This window comes from Castor canadensis, chromosome 4 (assembly GCF_047511655.1).
Source record: "Castor canadensis chromosome 4, mCasCan1.hap1v2, whole genome shotgun sequence".
In the NCBI taxonomy this organism is placed as follows: domain Eukaryota; kingdom Metazoa; phylum Chordata; class Mammalia; order Rodentia; family Castoridae; genus Castor; species Castor canadensis.
The window spans coordinates 105,209,736-105,231,196 of record NC_133389.1 but is presented as its reverse complement, the minus strand read 5'-3'; the positions used below and the strand labels follow the sequence as shown (position 1 = coordinate 105,231,196).

At 35.1% G+C, this 21,461-nt stretch overlaps 1 long non-coding RNA gene across 1 annotated transcript in view; it reads right to left on the bottom strand.

Moving 5' to 3' along the window:
• The window catches only part of LOC141422565 (uncharacterized), a 133,955-nt gene that overhangs the window by 64,350 nt on the left and 48,144 nt on the right, over window positions 1-21,461 (bottom strand). Inside the window, exon 3 of the long non-coding RNA XR_012447200.1 lies at window positions 7,047-7,107. This is a non-coding gene — a long non-coding RNA (uncharacterized lncRNA). The remainder of the gene's footprint in view (window positions 1-7,046; window positions 7,108-21,461) is intronic.

Genomic DNA, 21,461 nt, shown 5'->3' with positions numbered 1-21,461 from the left:
AAAACAGAAAATCAGCTAGGAAACTATAGCTTACCATTGCTGAATCAGTAATAAAATTTAACATTTAATTACCTTATAACCACTTGCCAAAATCATTAATTAAAAATCTCCACTAGTGTCCCTCAAAAAACTTTTCCCTAATAGTTTTTTATGTAAGTTCTACCAAATTTAGGTAACAGATAATTCTAATATGCAAATTGTCCCAAAGAAATAGAAATAATGAACTTCCCAACTTAATTAACTTCATGCCATAAAGCTATAACAACAAGGTATAAGATAATTCAAGAAAGAAAATTTTAGAAAATCTCACTTTTGAATACAGATATAAAAACTCTAAATTGAATATTAGAAAACAATATCACTAATGTTATAAAAATAATGTATCATGACTAAATATCTATTGTTCCAGGAACATATGGACTATTAAACTTTAGAAATTGTACTAATGTAATTTTCCACATAAGCAGGTTATAAAAGAAAAACCATGTAATCCTCTCAAATGTGCAGAAAACATCTGATAAAGTTTTACAGCTCTGTACATGGTAGGATATGCCTGTAATCTCAGCATTTGGGAGGAAAATGGTGAGTTCAAGGCCAGCCTGGGCTACAGAACAAGTTCCAGTTCAGCCTGGCCTACATAACAAGACCTGACTCAAGAAGATAAAACAAAAAAAAAATTTAACAAATCTTTAACACACTCTAAATAGAGAAATCTTTCCTCTGAAAAGGGTACTCACTGCATAGCTATCATAAGCACACATTTAATAATGATTTCCCTGTATAAACCTGTCACAACCTTCTCCCTGTCACTACCACCTGCCCTACATTGAACTGGATATCCTCACCAATACAGTAAAAGAAAAAGAAGTGGAATATATAAAGACTACAACAAAAAGAAAAAAATATGTTACTAGTCACTAAGCTGTCAAAGAAAACTATCACCTTACAAATAATTAAGTTTAAAAATGTCTATAAAATACATAAAATTTTCCATGATCATGTGGTTTTAAATGTACATTACTTATAATGTAGTAATTTAGTTTCTATATAACTTCCCTAAAGAAAGTCCCACAAATATCCAGAAGGAGATACAAAAAGGATATTTGAAGTTCTATGAATTATTAGGAGAGCAGAAAAACTATGACTTTATTAATGGAATACTATACAATGGTTAAATTGAAAGAATTAAGTGCCATATTATCAACATGAGTATTTTTCAAAACACAGTGTTAAATGAAAAAGGGAATCACTAAAGAGTAAGTGGAATGCCATAAGCAAATTTATTAACCTGTCTGTGACTCAGTCTCTGTGTAAAAAGTGATGAAAATAATAGCACTCACCTCCTGAAATTAATATGTATAAATATATTTTAGAAGTGCCAAAAATATAGGAAGTACTTAATAAATGTTGATAAATGATGGTAATGTTAACATTTATATGCTTTTTAAACATCAAAATAATATTACATATTATTGATAGATAATACATAGTTAAATTACTAGTAATAACAATAGCTGATCAAGAATAAAGAAGATATGAGAAAGAAGTGGAGAATCTGAATCTGTATACTTACTTGTGAATAAGACAGATCAGAAGCAAATAAAGCAAAAAGTTAACATTTCAATCTATCTGATAGGTGTGGTAGTTTTCTGTCATTTTCTTGATCCATTCATGAGTTCTATTTCCACTCAGATGTGGACTGAAAATATGCAGGAAAAAATAATTGTGCCTGTATTGAACAGGCACGGATGTTTTTTCTTGTCATTATTCCCTAAACAATACAGCAGAACAGCAATGTACAGAACATTTAAATTTCATTAGGCATTATGTGTAATCTAGATATGACTTAAGTATACAGCAGATGTGTACAGGTTATATGCAAATACTACGGCATTGTACACAAGAGACTTGAGCATCCCTGATCTTGATATCCAGAGGGGGTCCTGGCACCCATCCTCCACAGGAATATCTGGGCTGACAGGTGGTGGTGGATAGTGGTCCTGTGTTTTCTTAAATAAAGTTTTTCAAATTTTCCAAGTTTTGTACAATAACAATGTATTACTTTTGCAATTAGATTAAAAATAATTTTAAAGCAAAGATAAAACCCTTTCAATAATGAAAGCCATCAGACACCTTTCATCTAAATTAATCTTCATTTAGAAGCTTTCTAAGCCAAATCAAATATCTACATATTAAAAACCACATAATTTAAACAGCACAACATTTATTTTGTTATAACAATATGTATATTTATGAACTATGTTTTTTGCCTTTAGTCCCTAACATAAAAGTCACATGTAATTTATGGATGTTTGTCACCATCTTCACTGTAATAACATGTCATTCCCTACAAATGTCACATTAATGACACAATGGTGGAGAAGTTAGAGTATCTTTGCAAGCATTTCATAGAAAGCCCACATAATGATACCACCACAGATCTCTCTAAGTTCCCTGTTTGGCATTTCATCTAATCTGAACACAGAACTAATCTGCAGAGACTTGTAATTTATCTTTCACTATGATTACAATTTCTAATCTAACCTGCAGCAGTTCAAATTGAACTCTGATCCAAATGATCAATAGCTCTGGGCAACCACTTAGACATATGAATATTAAACCACTTTTGGGTAAGGGCTGTCTACATGAAAAGCATACAATTATCATTTATTAACATACATTGAAGCAAATAACACCAAAATGCAAGATGTGTCTCATACAACCTATCAGAATCCCAGTGACGATGGTGTTAAGGTTAGATCATATATTTTTACACATGAATTAATAGCAAAGTATGATTAATGTTTTTACAGGTTTCTTATTAATAACATTGGCTTGGGTGACAAATGGATACATTTGTGAATAATATAAATTTCATTTCCAATTCCATTGCTTTGCCACTTTTTTTGCATCCTTAACATAAGAAAGTGGACATGGTTAGTAAAAAAAAAAAAAGGACATGATTAATAAATAATTCCAAATAGTCATCTTATTTTGTGCTTTGTCTACAAATGAAAAGCTTATGCACTTATTAAAAAGCATGAAATTATATGAAGAATGGAACTTAAAGAAAAGTGAATCCAATCTCCTATTTCAAGTATCAAAGAAAACACCAATGAAGTTCTCCAAACATCCTCTTATAACTTCTTCTAAAATTTAACAAAGCAGTTAGAAAATTTACTTTGTGGAAACCCAAATCCCTAGTGTTTGTTCTATGGTAAATCTGGACAAGTCACCTTTTATGGCATCTTTCCCAGACTCCCTTCCATTTTGTTGAAGGACATGTGACTGCAACCAGGCCAGTAGAGTATAAGAAAAATAGAATCCACTCCCAGATCTGTCCTTCAAAACAACTCATGCAGTTCTCCAGGCATCTCATAGATGTGGCAAGGCCACAAGTCCCAAACCCCAGAGAGAAGTATCACCCTACTGTGTGGGACTTTGCATGAGTCAAAAATAAACTTTTATTGTAGAAAGCCCCCAAAGTATGCTTGTGATTACATCAAAGTGTAGCCTTTTCAGTTTTAAACACTTTCTGGTGGGAGTCTTTCAGATATGAGTATGTGTGAACATTCATTCCCACATCTCCCCCCTTCCATCCTGCAGCCCAGGCCATTTTCACTCAATCAACCCTGTAAATGGGTTTCACATTCTGTCCTCATGGTATCTAGATTTTTTTTCCTCTCTCCACAGGATTCAGCTTTTACTCCTTCCTCATTTGTACTTATGTTTTTCTATCTTCTCAGGGTTCTAAATTTCAGCTCTTAAATCTCATTATTAACTCTCTTGAACCAGAAAAAGTGGCACTGAGAAAGCTCTTCTTAGATGTCTATGCCCCTCCATGTCTTGGGGGATCATTCCTTCTTCCCATCATGCCCTGATCATATGGAGACCATCTTGTGGAAGGCTGTGTGTCTGTTTTCAACCTGGCCAGACTTGAGGGTAAAGTCAGGACTTCTGCTTTAACAGAGCCCAGTCTTGCTTAGAAGAGAGAGGAATGGGGCCCTGTTTCTGGTCTTCTTGGGGTTGGGGATGAGGCTGTTATCCAAAGTCACTACTTGTACCATGGCACTTCTATGATTATTTCCCTGGTGGAGGTGTTTCCAACAAACTGTACTGAAAAATCAAAGGAAGTCTAAATAACTTGTGCCTTCCAGTTCCTGTTTCAGGGCTTGAAGTCTCTTAGTGATTGTTGGACAAGATTTCTCCATTTTCTTTGCATGAGAACTCCTTTGACTGACCCTCATCTGAGTGATCCACTGTGAGATTTCCCCCACATTCTTTGCATAGGGATCCATTTTCTTTTTATCTTTTTACACAGGAACAATTTCCACATACCTGCCATGTAGAATTCAAGTCTTTCAGGCAATATAAAGATTAGCCTGATCTTTCTTCCATCAATTAATCAATATGGTTATGCCACAGAGTTACCTTTTAACCTTGGTGTTTCCACCATGCAATATAGTAAAGCATGACTTGTGAGGCTGCTCCATTTTATGTAGTTAACACCAACCCTGTCTCTGTGCTGTGATGGAGGGTCAGAGCACAGGACAACAAAAGTAGGCTTTTGTTGTCTTCATCAGAAAAGATTTTTAAATCTAGGTTTGGGGCAATAGTATGGGCAAAGCCTGATGTTTAGAATTAATGACTGGGTTCTGTTTGCAGCTTCCTGCTGCTAGAACACTCATTGCTAGAGACTCCTCTGAAGGGTACAATTTTGTGTTCGATTGCCTGCATGAATGGCCTCTCCCTCCTCACTGAAGCTTATTCCCAAAAGAAACAACAAGGCTTGACTCACTGAGTTCTGAACCTACATTGCAACTTCAATTTCTTTTTTGGTCTGTTTTCCTTTTATTATGTATTGTTTTTGGAGACAGGGTCTCACTCTGGAGCCCAGGCTGCCCTCAAACTCACAATTCTTAAGCCTTAGTTTTCTGAGTCCTGGGATTACAGGCATGTACCACCACACCCGGCTACCATTTTGCTTTCTCACTGGTGAAGGATTTAGAAAAGGTGACAATGCAGAAGTGTCTCAATATAACCATTTAATGGAGACAACATTATCACTGTTCCCTTGATGGGGTTTTTATAGAAAGGAAGATTTGTCCACTAGACTTCAATGTCCATATTTGCCACCCAAAAGAATTGGACAATTTCTTTTGAGAAAGCCATTCATCTTTTGTTTTACAAAAAAGGAAACCACTGAGCCCTAGAACATGACATATTTTGACTCAGATTCCACAGATATTTAGTGCTAGACACAGATGTAAAAACTAGTTTTCTGAAACCAGAGCAGTATCTTCCCACCAGCTACCAAGCTGCCACATTCTTAGGAATGCATTTGAATCTATGATGATATTTACAGATTCACCATCTTCAGAAGCCAAAAATGAAACCCTTAGGGAGGTTGTATCATTTCCTTGAGGCCTACTTGGCAAAGCTAGTGTCACCTGGACATCTAGATTTACTGTCTTGAATCAAAAATAAAATGCAAATTAAAGCTCTAACACTTTGCTCTGTAACCCTTCACAAGTTGTTTAACTCCTTAACATTCTTTTCTGTAAAATAAAGCCACTAGGGGTCTGTCATGATGTTGGAAGTATTAATAAGGTAGAAGCACTTTTCTGTAAAATAAAGCCACTAGGGGTCTGTCATGAGGTTGGAAGTATTAATAAGGTAGAAGCACTTAAACAGTGGCTGTTAGTTCATAGTACTCCTTCCGTTCCCTTCTCACATTTTTCAGTCAACCTGGGGCATCACTCTGTGTTACCACATTTTGTTTCTTCATACACCCTAGGTATGTTATAGTACTTGGCTTTCTCATAGCATACATATTGTATACTCCCTCCCATTCATTTTGAGTATTCACAGAGGGAGCAATTATAAGAGACAACTTCTTTTATATAGTAAAACAAAAATCAAACCACCAACACCTATCATCTTGATGATAATCTGATTCTTTTTGGTGGCTTACAAAGTAAAGCCATCTCTCATTCCAGGACACACTCATGAATCTTGTTGAATGAGTTGCACTTTACTTTCAACTTTAAATGATGTGAAACACTGCTGAATGCCAAGTTGAAGTACCTTGTAATCAGTGCATAAAGTGAACTTCATTATGAATTCTGTGCTGTTCCCAATGGCAACGCAATCGTTAAAGTCTCCTTTTAATAACAGAGTGGTACTTTTCTCTTAAACCTGGTTTGACCAATCATTAAACTATGTCTTGTTCAGTCAAGGAACTCTCAGACAACATGAGATCCCAGGTTGCGATCACAGATTCAAGCTGCCAATTTTTGTTTTCTTACATTTAGTTAAATGAAACTTCCTATTGTAAGGAAGTTCCTTTAAACAGTATGTGCCTCTTAGTAAATAAAATGCTTCTGGAGTAAAGTATAAATTAATTTTGATGTAAAATTTGGATTTGTGTTGGTTCAAATAAGAGAGAGGAAAGATCAAATAAAATGACAAATCTTGTGGAACCAAACATATTTTGTACTAGCTCAATTTCCAGATTAAGAAAAACTATCAAACCCTAAAGGCACCTTCTTGCTGTAGCCTGGGCCCCATTCCCCATTGGTTCAGACTGGAACCCACGGTCAAGTGGGACCAGGCTTAATTATTCTACACTTTTCCTTTCCTCTGTTTTGAGATTCGGCCTATAGGAGTGTTGCCCACTCTCAAATAGTTAGGCCAAGGTCACCTTACTAGATGAGTTCTTAGACCAATGAACTTAAGGTTTAAAAATAAAATTCAAGGACAGTCTTATTAAGTTTATATCCTATTAATCTCTAGTTTTCTGCCAAGAAGTATCTCAAAGGCCTCATTAGGGGTTAGTCTACTTCAGAAGGATAGAGGGTATGAATATTTATGTATTTGGAGATTTCGTCTTTGACCTAAGCAAGGTCCCATTTTGTTTAGATAGTAGTCTTAGAAATGTGATTGTTTTATAGAATAGATAGACATAAGAATGCAAAGAAAGCAATAAAGTCCTCCTTTTCTATCTAATGGATGTCTCTAGGATTGAAAGGAATGATAATAATTACCGTCGGAGTAGGCACATGGAAATTCCCATACATCACTTGAAGGGAGTGTAATGGGTCCTCTCTGTAAGGGAAGGAATTTGGTGATTTAGAAATTAGTAGAGAAGTGTATAAACACTAGCTTATAAATTGTGTTTCTCAGGAATTATCCTAAAATGCTTAGCCAAAGATACAAAGACTCTATCATTTTTAACAGTAAAAAAAAAAAAAATTAAAGCAACAGAAGTATCCAATACTGAGTTATTTTAAACAAATCTTTTTTTATGATTAAATGATAGATAGATGATAGTAATGACTACATAGATGCACAGTGCTAACATGGAATCATATTTTGAATGATTGTTCATTGACCAAAAGCCCATTATAAATCAATTTTTCATATAATACTGTTAGGAGAGAAAAACTGAGTAGAAGTAGTTATGAACACAGAGATATACATTCAAATGTTATCTGTGATTGTCTTTGAATACTGGGTATTCAGGTGGTATATGCTTATTTCTGGGTTTTGTTTTTTTTTTTTTTTTTTGGTAGGATGAGGGTTTCAACTCAGGGCTTTGCACTTGCAAAAGAGGAATTCTACTGCTTGAGCAACATTTCCAGTCCTTATTTCTGTTTCTTAATGTTTCTACAGTTAGTATACACTACTTGAGTGCACATTAACAAATTAAGAATGAGCTATATTTTTTAAGGAGTACAATGATGATATCATGCATATTTTAATTTACTAAGTGAAAATATTGTTTCATTCCACCTGATTTGGTATGTCATCATTATTAACCCTTTAAAACAAAGCTATTCCAAAAAGTTGAAAGAAATAGACCTGCAGGGAGAAGGAAGGGAATGGAGAGAAGAAAAGAGAGAAAAAGGGAACAACTGAATTTATTGCTACTCTGCTTTGGAGACTTGGAATTGCAAGGTCAAAGTTGAAGTCCTGGCTATGACTCTTGGGTCTGTTTGACCTTGTGAAAACCATGTTGTGCTCTTGGATTTCAAGATTTGTATCTGTAAACTTAGAATTATGATAATATTTATAGTATTGTGAGAACTACCTTAGAAGCATGAGTCAAATTGCCTCTCTCATAGAGGGACCTATAGCAGCAGCAGTATATATATATATATATATATATATATATATATATATATATATATATATATATATATATATATATGCCACACATCTCTGTCCCAAAATACTTATGAAAATGATTTTAAAGGATGAAGGATTTATTTTGGCTCACAGTTTCAGTTCATGGTCACTTGGCTCCATTGCTTTAGGCCTGAAATGAGGACAAACACCACCATTGGCAGCATGTGGCAGAGCAAACCGCTTACCCCATGGTGGACAGAAAGCAGAAGAGGGGTGCTGCAAGGGAGGAGATATACTCTTTAAAGGCACATCTCCAGTGACCTACAGTCCCCAACTGGGCTGTATTTCCTAATGACCATTCAGCTATGAATTCATCAATGGATGTATCCATTGATGAGGCAGCACCCTATGATCCAATCACCTTTCAATAGTGTCACTAGCTGAAGATCAAATCTTCACACAAGTCTTAGAGAACATTCCAAATACAAACCACAACAAGCAATAATATCATTGCATGAGCTAATCACCTCCTAAAGTCCCCACCTCTGAATATTGTCTCATCTCATTTTGGGCCAGTTCTCAACATATGAATTTTGGGGAGACACCAATATTCAGACAACAGCAAACTCTATCCTACAACACCTTACAATTTCTTCACATAAAATTATACCCATTGTCTTACCAGAGGGCATTTCTTACATCAAGATTGCCTGCTGTCTGTGAACAAGACTTCTTCCTCTCTGCATGCATGAAGCAGTTTTTATCTCTTATGAAACATATTGTGTTCTACTCACCCTATTGTCCATAATCCCACCATAATTTTGGACTTCAGAAAAGTAATATGGCAGGGACCATGTATTGCACAGCACCTCTAACAGTGGTTGACATGAGACCTAATTACTTAAAAAGGTCTTTTTATTAATCCCCTCTCAGATATGTTGCTCACAAACATTTGCTCTCAGACATTTTCATTGTGCTGATTGCTTCTCTCGTGCAAAGGCTTTTTTTGTCTCATATAGTTCCACTTGTTTCTTTTTTCTTTTGTTACCTAAGTTTTTTGTGTGTGACATCCAAAAACCCACTGGCAAGCCCACTTCAAGCAGCTTTTCCCCTTTTGTTCTAGGAATTTTGCAGTTTGGGGTTTTACATTTAAGTTTTCAATACATTTTGGGTTGATTTTTATGTATGATATAAGATAAGGGTCCACTTTCATTCTTTTGAATGTGGATATCTAGTTTTCCCAACTCACACAGTTCAACAGCAAAAACAAAACAACAACAACAACAAAAAACCCAATAACCCAATTTAAAAATGGGCAAAGGACTGAAATAGGCATTTTTTAAAAGAAGATACCAATGACCAACAAGCATGTTGCTCAATATCACTATCAGAGAAATGTGAATCAAAACCATTTCATGCCCATTTGGATTTTTAACAAAAAGTTAAGACATAACAAATATTAGTGAGGGTGCAGAGAAAAGGGAAACTCACACACTGTTTCTTTATATGAATAATATAAAGAAACAAGTTAGGTGTTTCTTTTAAAAAAAAACTGAAACAATAGTTACCCTACTACTCAACAATTCCTCTACTTGCAACATACACAAAACACATGAAATCAGCACCTCACAGACATATCTACATTTACATATGCATTGTAGCATAATTTTCAACAGCCAAGATTTAGAAACCACCTAAGTACCTATCATCAGGTAAACAGATAAAGAAGTTTTGATATATATGTACAATGGAATACTGTTCAACCTTTAAAAAGGAAATCCCAGGCTGGGGATGTAGCTCAGTAGAAGAGCACTTGCTTAGCATTTCAAGGCTCTGGTTCAATCCCTAGCAACAGTTACTGCAATTTGCAACCACACAAACTAAACTGGAAGGCACTATGCTAAATGAAAAGTGCTTCATGACCTCATTTATATATGAAATCTAAAAAAGGTGAACTCATGGGAACAAAGAGTAGAGTGGTGGTTACCAGCAAAAGATGGGAATGAGGGGAGTGAAGGAGGAATAGGGAGACTTAGGTCAAATGGCACAAAGTTGTAATTATATAGAATGAGTAAGTCCAGAGCTCTAATATACAGTATGACAGCCACAGTCAATAGTATCACATTGGATACTGGAAATTTGCTCAGAGAGTAGATTTCAGGTGTTCTCATCACAAAAGAAAAAAAATAAAGAAGTAATTGAGGTGATAGATATGCTGAATTGTTTGCCTTCAGTAAACATTTCAATATGTACATGTGTATCAAAATGCTACCTTAACTATAATCAATAAAAATATAAGTTAAAAAAGAATCCTATGAAAGGCTGTATTTTCACCAGATGGAAGGAAGGAATCTATACACAAATCACCAAAGAGAAAAGCCTTCTTTATCCAAAAACAAAACTTTCCCTCTTGAGGAGAAAAGATTTCAGTGAAACTTCACTAGGAGCAGAAACCTGGTACCCAACATCAATTGTTTGTTCCACACTAATCACTTGAGAAGAGATTTGCTAAATTGAGCATCAGGGGGCTGTGAAATCCCTTAGATCACACAACTTTATGCAACAAATAAATATGAGGCAGAGTTCCATAAATACCTCGATTACATCTTGCAACAATTGGCAAATCATTAATAACAAGCCTTTGTTCCTTTGAAAGTGGTCAAAAATAATGAATCACTGAATTCTGTGCCAAGATGATGAACAGCAAGTTCATATGAGATCTTATTTAAAGCCGGGGGAAAAGATGCTTTTTTTAAAAAGTTTCCTACTGAGATTTCACCTTTACCTAAGAGACTTTAGATAGCATTCTGCTGCAGCATTTTAAAAACCACTTTCCAAAATTGGGTACCTTCATTTCATGCACTACATGTGCACCTCCACTTCATTTGTTCTGAAAAAGAATGGCATACCAGCTGGGTTGTTACATTAAATGCACTTCTCTCATATTTGATCTCTCCCTATGTCATTTTATTTCAAAGTAACACATTTCTTTGTCTTCATTTTACTGGATGAATAGTTTTCAAATGATGCAGAATTGCTACTTTGGGGTTCTTGGAGAAACAAAGAGAATGACCACATGCCCCAGCTTCACTGGCCACCTCAACTGGCAGCAAAGTAAACCAAGGCACAAAGTCCTTGGTTTGGGTAATTTCCACGCAGGGTAGAGTAGAGACTCAGGAGAATAAGGCCTGATGTTTGTTTATATTCTGGTGCTTTGTTAACTGAGTGAAGATATGTTTCAGATAATAGATCATGTTTGCCAGAACTGAAAGGAGTGACTTGCATTCTAGGACTCTTTGGAAATAATATTAGCTCTAGACATGGTGAAAGGTCAAACCCAGGAAGCTTGAAACTAAAAAATAATTATTGCATGAACACTATGTTCTATGGAAACATAACTACAACAAAAATGTATTTTTTTGTGATGTGGGCTATTTTGCAACTTATCCTGGGTCACAAACACATGCATATGTATATAAATATATGCATGTATAGATATCTATATATATTTACATTTATAATGTGACCATTACATAAGTTCACCCAGAGCAAGAGTTTACAAGAAAGAGAGTCAAATATATTGGGAAGTCTTTATACATACATCACTGCATTCAAATATATTTTTATTCATATGTTAAAAATAATCAAATGTAATACTATAATGCCACAAACAATATATAGTCATAGCTAGTATAATTTCTCACCTACTTAATGTCTTCTAGTAACAAAAATCCAACAATAAGAACAATGAACATATAATGTAAGGAAACTAGGATTATTAATTTATGAAGCTAATTCATCTATTTATGTTAATGCTAGCAGGCTCTGAGGGAGTTGCTATGTTCTGTACCATAGTACAGCAGTTGATTCATAATTAATCAAGAAAAGTTTAAATTACCACATTATATAAATACAGCTAAGACCTTGAAAGTATGTCTACTACAAGTTATGACCATTTCTATGAAATTATTAATGCAAAACATGGCAAGATGCCATTTTCACATGGAAAATCCATTAATATTAAACACCTCATTCTTCAGAGATGTATCACTGTACTTACTTATTATACATATTTAGGATAAATCAGGGGAATTCTGAGAGGCTAAGGGAAATGATTAGTCTAAGAAATTCTTGAAAACTGGAGTTTCAGGTTTTCAAATTAGGAAAGTGAAGTTGTAAGAGTTCCCTTGACAGGGAATGAAGAGGGTACTTGGGTGTCATTTATAGGGCTCTGAATTGCTGGAGTCAACCTGATAATCCCTTTGGGATATGAGCACCTGGGAGAGTGCTGATGCAGGAGTCCTCGGTCCTTGGTACAGAACTGGGAACAGGTGGTTCCCCTCAAACCCCAAACACAGCAGACTGCTCCCACAGTGCTACGGACCTCCAGCCATTCTTCATTCCTGCCACAGAGCTCCAGGACAGAGGGATAAGTAGGAAGAAAACCAGAGGCCCTGGGAGTGAGTCCTAACTTTCTACACTAATCATTCAGGAAAGAGGCAATTCTATGGTGAATTCATAGAATTCATCTACAAATAAGAAAATGGAGCACATATTTCTGATGTGGGAAAGGAAAACTAAAGGAAATAGCAATTTTCTATCAAGTGTCTGCCATACTAGTATTTATACAATTTTGATGGTTCCCAGGCACTTTACATGGTGCTTTAAACCCATCATCTAATCTAATCTTCAAAATAACTATTCTATCTTCTTTACACATACAAACAGAGGGGCTAAGAAACTTTGGCCAAAATCACACAGCTGGTAAACTGAAAAAATCAGGATACAAACTAGTTGTGTTAGCTGCAAAGACAGTAATGATAAGATTATTCAGTAAGTGAAAAAATAAAGACATGACTCTGTTTTTCAGGCCTCTGTGTCACTCTCTTTAACACTTCCATGCAGAAAACATTAGAATTGGAAGGACTGTTAAGCAGAAATAAGATTTCTTAAACCCTGAGGGGATTGCAATTCCCTCAAGAATATGATGAGTATTATGATTGCTTGCTGAGAAAAATATATGTGTATTCAATCCTGGGTATTCATGGTAGTTGTGTTTATAAAGTCACCATGAACACGAAGCAGTTAGTACTGAATCATTGCCGTTAGAGGAAATACAGGGACAGGTTCCTGTGAGCCTCTGGTCACAAGATTTTCATCAATCAATACATAGTCTTGCTTTATATGTGTTCCTGTTTAAAGATGCCTTATTTAACATATGTTGCTGATTCATCAACATGGAACTTGGTGCCAGCAATACTGTAACTCATGTCTAAACAAAGCTTATCTCACACATGTATCGTCTCCATAAGACACAGTATAGCCTTCATGTGCTCAGGCACACCAGACAACATTTGAGTGCTACACTTGGGGGTCATTTCCAACAGTGAGACAACAAAAAAAAAGCACAAAAAAGAGAAAAACCTGGCACTAACTAGAATACATGGTACACTGTGTACAGTATGTGAGCTGAAACAAGAAGGCAGAGCATAATCTTGCTTGACATCACCTAGTAACATGTGTGTCAGGCCACTCACATTTTTCACTGCTTTCTGCATATCTACAAATGACTGCAAAAGTACCACAAATACTTACTTAGGGGTTACCAATAAATATTAGTGAGTAGGAAAGGTTGCATGTATGTAACCTATGAACGTCAAGGATCAACTGTGTGTATATGAGGTTTTAATTAGTTGCAGAGAATGTATAGGCTACATCAAGTTCACTCATTGTCTTAAATGCCTGATCTACATCAATTCATTTCACAGATAGGCTCCTCAATATTGGAAGATCACCTGCATAAGCTCATTATGGTAATTCAGCAGTTTAACTAATAAAGAGAACGTCAACAAAATTCCTAAAATAAATGGCCCATGAACAAGTATTAGTAAAACTGATTTGGAAACAATCATATGGACAAATAAATTGTACTCCTTTTTGAAAGTTCATGGGATGCATGCTGTTTCCTTGCAAGTGCATTAACTCTTGCAAACCACAAAATTATCTCCTGTAAATTCTATGCTTTCAATGATACTTTTGTGCTCTAAGAACATAAGGTCCACAAATATTTGCCAGAAGTAACATTCTTACTAAAACTGAACTGAGTACTGATTAACAGATGATTTAGGTTATGAAAGAAAGCAGAAACAATGAATGCCTTTAACCTGGTTCTCTCAAACAATGTGTTATTATACCTTGCTAGCTGATACACTCTCAGTCAGAATAAGTTTGCCTTTAACCTCCAGACACATGACCTGAGCACACAGGAAATATATTTTTAAATTTTCTTTTGGGTCACATTTGTCTCTCTCTCCCTCTCTTTGTCTCTTTCATCTCTTGTTTTCTCTTTCCTACCCTCCCTCCCTCCTCATTTCTTCTTCTCCCTAATCAATGGTGTGAAGATAGACACACACACACTATTCACACAATACTAGGAAACTGTCACCAGCTTTACCTTCTAAAATTCTATCCATTCTTGTATCCTAGCAATCTCTGCAAAGTCTTTTTTTTCAATCCCTTAGCACTGCACAATTTCTGCCCACTCTGATCATTTTAGTTTCCACATTATTCACCTTCTTTTTAAATTATCTTTGTGCATGCCCCAAACCAAACACAGAATGGAAAGACTAGGAGGACAGGGCAAATTCCTATGAATGCTGATATATCTTAGGGGACTGATATAACTGACCAATGTACCTTAACTTCTAGAATAATACTGTGATCAAAATAGTCAACAAATATCTTTTGGGTGAGTAAGCAAGTGAGAATGAGTAGATTGTGTAGATGGTTATTTAGAAAACATAAACATGACCAATATAGAGACCAAATGTTCCAGTCTGGTATAATTTAGCTACATTTGCACAATCTTACCCTTACGTTTCTCATCAAATTTTGATGATGTGAACCTGATTTCCTCCACACAACATATATCCATCCACTATTAATTGAACACCTGGCAAGGCTCTATGCTAAAATCAGGCTACATCAGTGAACAAAACAGGTCGCTGGACTCCTGGTTAAACTAGTGTAGAGATGGATGTGAAAGTAAGTTTCCACCAAAAAGTTCCAATATTCAGAATCATGCTCTTTGGGCTATTCAGGACACATTTTGATAAAATCTCCAGGAAATAAGTATCATGAAATAAAGTTATTTAACACTGAATTTCCCTCAAGCCTTACCTGTAAGACACTGTGCAATACAGCACATGCCAAAAGGAAAGTAGGAACACCCCACCTGAGAAATCTGTGTCATTCTTTCAGCCTGAGCACTGTTTACCTTGGAACATATGGCTGCTGGCCTTGCTCCAAGGCAAGCAAACCAATGATTCATGAGGTTTTCCTCTTTGGGATCAGTTTTGAGAAGGAACGGCAAATTGGCTGTCCCAATAAAAACATGTCTTAAGGAAAGAAAATTTCATATTTTTCTTCTAATAGACAGAAGACTCATAAATATCAGAGCTAAGAAACTCCTCTAGTCAAGTGGCACTGCCCCAGCTTTCTTATAAATGCTGTCTGTGATGGAAAATGCAGACCTGATCTTCAGAAACTAAGAAAGTATCCTAAATCTAGATTTGGACTTTTGCTTTAAGCATAATTTGGGAAGGGGGAAGACAGAAAAAAGAAGCACTGAAGGAATTTGAGGCAAAACAGGACAAGTGATGATTCCAGCTTTACTTGTTTTCCACAAGGTTTTCACAACTCCTCTCTGTCCTTAGGTCTTTTCTATGAAAATTGAATTCCTGGGTTGAGCTCAAGGGTAAGACTCAAAGGAGTGGGCTGCCAAGATCCAGTCTTTAAAAAATTAACAAATTTGATAGATTAAATCTTTTTCAAAGCAATGTTACAGGAGTCAAAAATAAGCCATAAAGTGAAAAATAGAATGTATTACATATTTGGAACAATTTCATTTAGTGACATACTACCCAGACTTCCCTTGTAATAAGAAAGTAAGTACATTTTTTTAAATGCTATTAATCATGGGACCCAGAGCAACAACAATTGTTAGAAAAATGCTGAATTCCATTATATGACATAAAATATTTTTTCAACTAATTACAATATTTTTAATTACAATATTTTAAGATCAAATTCCTTGGCATTAACATTCTGAAACTAAGTTTGAAAAATAAATGAAATTAAAATATGCTGATGATCTACTGCTGTGAAGTGTAATGTATTTACTTTTTAGTAATACTACTCTTGTATTTAATTACCTAAACCTATAAACCTACAAATGCTTTTAGTCTGACAATTCTTTAGAGATAAATATTAGTCTGTGTTTTCATATTGACAATATGTACCCCACTTATATTGTAATATCTACAGGTATTATGTACTTATGGAAAATGTTAGGCCAGAACAAGGAAATGTGGCTAAGGGTAAGACATGAGGTGTCACTGACAAGAACTTAAAATATTACTATATATTAAAAAATGGTTTCTAAACTCAAATATAAGCACCATAGGTCTCAATGTATCTCAAACATTGTCCCAACACTGTCAAATCCCACTCAAGATGAAGGCACTCCACTTAAAGATTAAAAAGGAACACAGTGTTTTTCACAGAAATAAAAAGAGAAAGTAAAACAAAATATCTTAAATGTATATGGATATTATATTAAAATGGTCAAAAGAAAGTCAAGAATCAAATAAACATACTTTAACCATTTGTCATTCATTAACATAGAGGACAGAACCAGAAAATGGATCTTATTGAAATGCAGTGAGGTTTGCTAAACTCACTTGAAGTGGGTGATAGAAGGAAGGTCTTTGCGCCATAAAATTCAAAATTGGGTAATAGCTCACTGATATGAATTAACTTTAATGTGACTCTGCTTACAGAATGGGAAATTAATGAGATGGTCATTCAAGATTCTGAAAATAGATGATAATGTGTTTTCTGAGATTCCACACAGTGGTTGGTCACTGAGCACCATTACTAACAGATAAACAATAGAAACACATGCATTGACTTTCATTTCTAAGACTTCCTTCACACCAGTATATGCATTATTTGTTTAGGTTTCCCAAAAAATTTCTTTTCTGTCATTTCACTTCTATAAAAAAAGGGAAAATACTGTTATGCAGATCTGTGATTTTTCTTTCACTATCATATGGCCAAATTCTGGAACATTTAAAATAATGATTTTAAGATTTTCTGCACAATATCATGATTAATACATACACAAAGACTAACGCCTTTTAGTGGCATTTTTAAAATTCACACTTAATGTAGTGAGACTCTGTTCCCTTTGTATTTTTTTTTCCAGTATTATTGGAGTTTGAACTCAGGCTTCATGTTAGCTAAACAGGTACTCTACCTCTTGAGCCTCTCTTCCAGCCTTCTTTTGTGCTAGGTATTTTTGAGATAGGCTCCTATCAACTATTTTACCCTGGCTGATTTTGAACCATGTTCCCCCTGATCTCTGCCTCCTGAGTAGCTAGGATTGTAGATGTTTCCATTATATTTTTGCCACCATTTCTACCTTTATGGCTATTGGTCATCTTCTAATTATAATACTAAGTTTTCAATTGAATGGCTCACACTTTAAGGATAAATTATATGAAAAATTATTGCTCACCACACAACTGTTTGTTCTTGGTTACATCCAATAATATTTCAGGCTGCCTCTGTAAACCTTACTCCATTTATCGCCAAATAATTTATTTTGATAAAATGTACAAAACTGTCCCAATGACTCATGTTACTCATTACTTTTATAAATTATTCAACAGAGAAATAACAAATATTGTAAGAAGTATAATCTAAATTGAACTAAACACATCAAAATAAATAAAAAGCTCATCCTTGATTTTTATTGTTTACTCAATTGCTGCTTAATTAGAAAAATGCCATTACTCAGACTACTGATCCCTATCATTGTAAAAATCCATGAGACTCTACTATAAAACTGCTATTAACTTTAGAACCAGTGATTGTTTCCCACAAGGCAACCATAATGAAAACCAAATTCATATTTCAGGCAACCATAATGAAAACCAAATTCGTATTTCAATAAAATTGAAAGTTGGGCAACCCAAGCTACAAACTTCAATGGTGTTACCAAATGGTTTCCAACTTTTTCAGCATTTGATTAAATTCTTTGAAACCATTCTTAATTTACTCTGATGGCTATATGAAGGCAGGTAATAAAAATTCAGTTTAGTAGATATAAATTCTAAACAGAAGAAAATGTATTAGCTCTAAATTCTATTTCTGCCTGGGGCCACAGAGAAAACACATGATTCAAGATCAACAATTTGGCCACCATAATGTTGTGCAGACCATCTTAAAATCACTTGGGCCATGAAAGCCCTGAGAACTTCGGAAAACAAAGACATAAAGAAGAGTAGTTTCAAAATAAATTCAATTCACTTTTATAGAGCTTGATTCATTAGTTCAGTCATGTGAATATGACTTTTGCCCATCAAATTCAACAAATTTTGATTAGTGCACTCCACAACTTTGTCATGCTTGGCTGTTTTTGATTTACTTATACTCAATGAAAAATTATCAATGAACAAGCTTATTGAGTACCTAGAAAAATTATGTGTCATCTTAATGATAATGATGCCACTAATAGGAAATCATAATCACCATATTCCTGTATTTAAATGGCTAAAATCTAAGGATAATAGAATGATTAAGCTTTCCTTTTTTGTTGTTCAGTAAAGACTGTATAGAAGCATAAGAAACTGGAAAACTGGTATGAAATAAATCAAGTGAAATACATATCAGATATGGAAAACTTAAATTGTAGCCAGCTCCGTGTTGGAGGAAATCTTTACAACTAATGCAGCAAGATTAGTCCCTGTAACTCTGAAGTGTGTTGCTTACTTATAACACATGCTACTCACTCCAGGTGAGCCCCATACTATTCCATTAAAGCCAACTAGAAGTAATTCTAAGCTATTACTATAGCTAGGGCCAAAATAGAGGCAAAAGACAAACCAAGATGATTTATCCCACCGTCATTTAGCTAAAATATGTATTAACAGCATATAGTCTGTAATTCTGTGTGCAAGAATCAAACCAAGTAATGCTCTCCCCTCTAGGAGGCCTGGGTATCTGATTGGGAAAAAAAATGATAATTTCTCCTGTTTAGCTTTTGTTTGTTTTTCCTCTGTCATGGAGACAGCAAAAACAAATTATTTGGGGAGCCAGTTTGGCTTCCACACCAGCTGTACCAGTCAGAGGCATCATGGTGCATGAGGGGATAGACAAATGCTCATTGTTTAAATATGGTCCAATTTACTAGGGTCCAAGTTATAATTAGGTTTCTTCTTTGAATTTTAAAAGGAAAAAAGTGAAGACACAACTCTTAATACATATAATTAAGACTACCAGCCTTAACCTAACAGGTTTTTAGAGACACTCTTACTGTCACTCTAAACACAGGTCTCCTGCTGATAGCATAATTACAGTTTTTGTTGCACTTCATACTGTCTACCTCCTAGACAGCTAACACTGTTTGTTATTAAAAGAAGACTCTGTCGCATCATGTTCACTTCTACATATAATATGTCTTGGTGATGCTTACCTTTCATCTACTCTTTTGTAGGAAGAGAAGGGAAAAAGGCTAACGAACTATAGAAACTTGGTAAATATTAACAAGTTGGAGTTAATGGGGTGTTACACTTCTTCTGCGACCAGAAGGAGCCCTGTCTCCTCGATTTGACACACTTGCCTTCTAAACTCATAGTTGCCTTTTCTTTAGTATGCCTATAAACCAGGCTGGAATGAAAAGCAGAGCCACAGAATCCTAACTACCTAAGCTAGGATGATGGGAAATTCCATTTCAAAGTAAATTGCACAATTTTAATCCATTAAACCCTTAGACTACATTTATATTTAACACCAAGGTGGTGCCAAATCTTTTCTACTGATTGTCAGTAAGTGTTTTGAGCAGAGGTTGGGTAGTGAAGTACATTCTGTTTCCAAAGAGATTCTATAAAACTGTGTCCTTAAAAAAAAAAGAACTTTGACCTACAGGGGACATTTATTGGGACTCTGATAACTACATATTTTCAGTCAATAAATAGAATGGCAACAAATGGATTTCTTTTTCCCAGATTTCCTATCCTTGGTATTAAAGTCATTATGCAGTATTGACAGGTTTTTAAACTTGCTTTGCATGTCTCAAGGCTGTAACATCTCATTATGTGTTGCAATCTCCTCTGACAAGTCTGCATCAAAAAAAAGACTGCTTTGTAGGGCAGGATATTTTTACTATCATTTTTAATTGGTTAAAGCTATAATCTCTCTGAGAATGAAACTTGCAGTTGTTCACAAAATTTGAAGAATTAAAAAGAATCTTGGGTTAGGCAGGATTTGTTAATACCACTTTCTCCAATATTCAGTTATAATCATTCATTTGAGAGAAATAAAGTATTTCCAATGATGAGAATGTACAGTAAAATCTGGGTTTTCATTTAATATTCTGAAGCATGAACTTGACTAGGCTTTTCAAATCAGGAAGGTAAATTTCAATATTTTATTAGATAAAATAATTTAGTGGAATGGCAATAAAAATTGTGGAAGACCCATAGAATAGAAAAATTATAGATTAGCTGTAAAGAATATATTTAGATGTACTGATTTTATAAAAAGTCACAAATTACAATGATAAGTGAAAAGAGCAAATTCCAGAATGATATATGCATCAAAGATATTTTAAAAGTTGAAAGTTAATACATTCACACATTACACATTCACAGTTATCTATATTGATGCATATGTAAAAGTCTGAAAGGACACACACTCCATTAATAATATTGGTGACCTGTGGTACAGGGAGTAAGATTAAGAGGCTGCATAAGTTTCCTATTGCTGTTGAAACAATTTGCCACAAACTTGGTGGCTCTAAAAAAAAAAAAAACTCATGGATTTATTATTTTATAGTTCTAGAAGTTAATAGTCGAAAGTCAAGTTCAATTTTTGATTCCCAGTGCAACAGTGCTGGGAGGTGGAGCCTAGTGGAAGATGTTAGGTGTTAAGGGCTCCACCCTCATGAATGGATTGCTGTGGGTTGTAAGTGGGCTAGAGGGTGTGAGTTCAATCTCTTGCTCTCTCTCATCCTGTCTTTGCCCATGTGCCATGAGATGACACAGCAAGAAGGCCCAGCAGCTGGCCCTCTCAGACTTCGCAGCCTCTAGAGCCATGAGCCAATAAATTTCTTTTTATTACAATTTACCCAGCTCAGGAATTCTGTTACAGTTGAACAAAATAGACTAAGACAGAAGAAATCTATTTCTATGCCTTTTTCATTTGGAAGTTAGCATTCCTTGGCTTGGGGCCCCTCCTGGTTTGACTCCAATCTCTTAATTCCATCA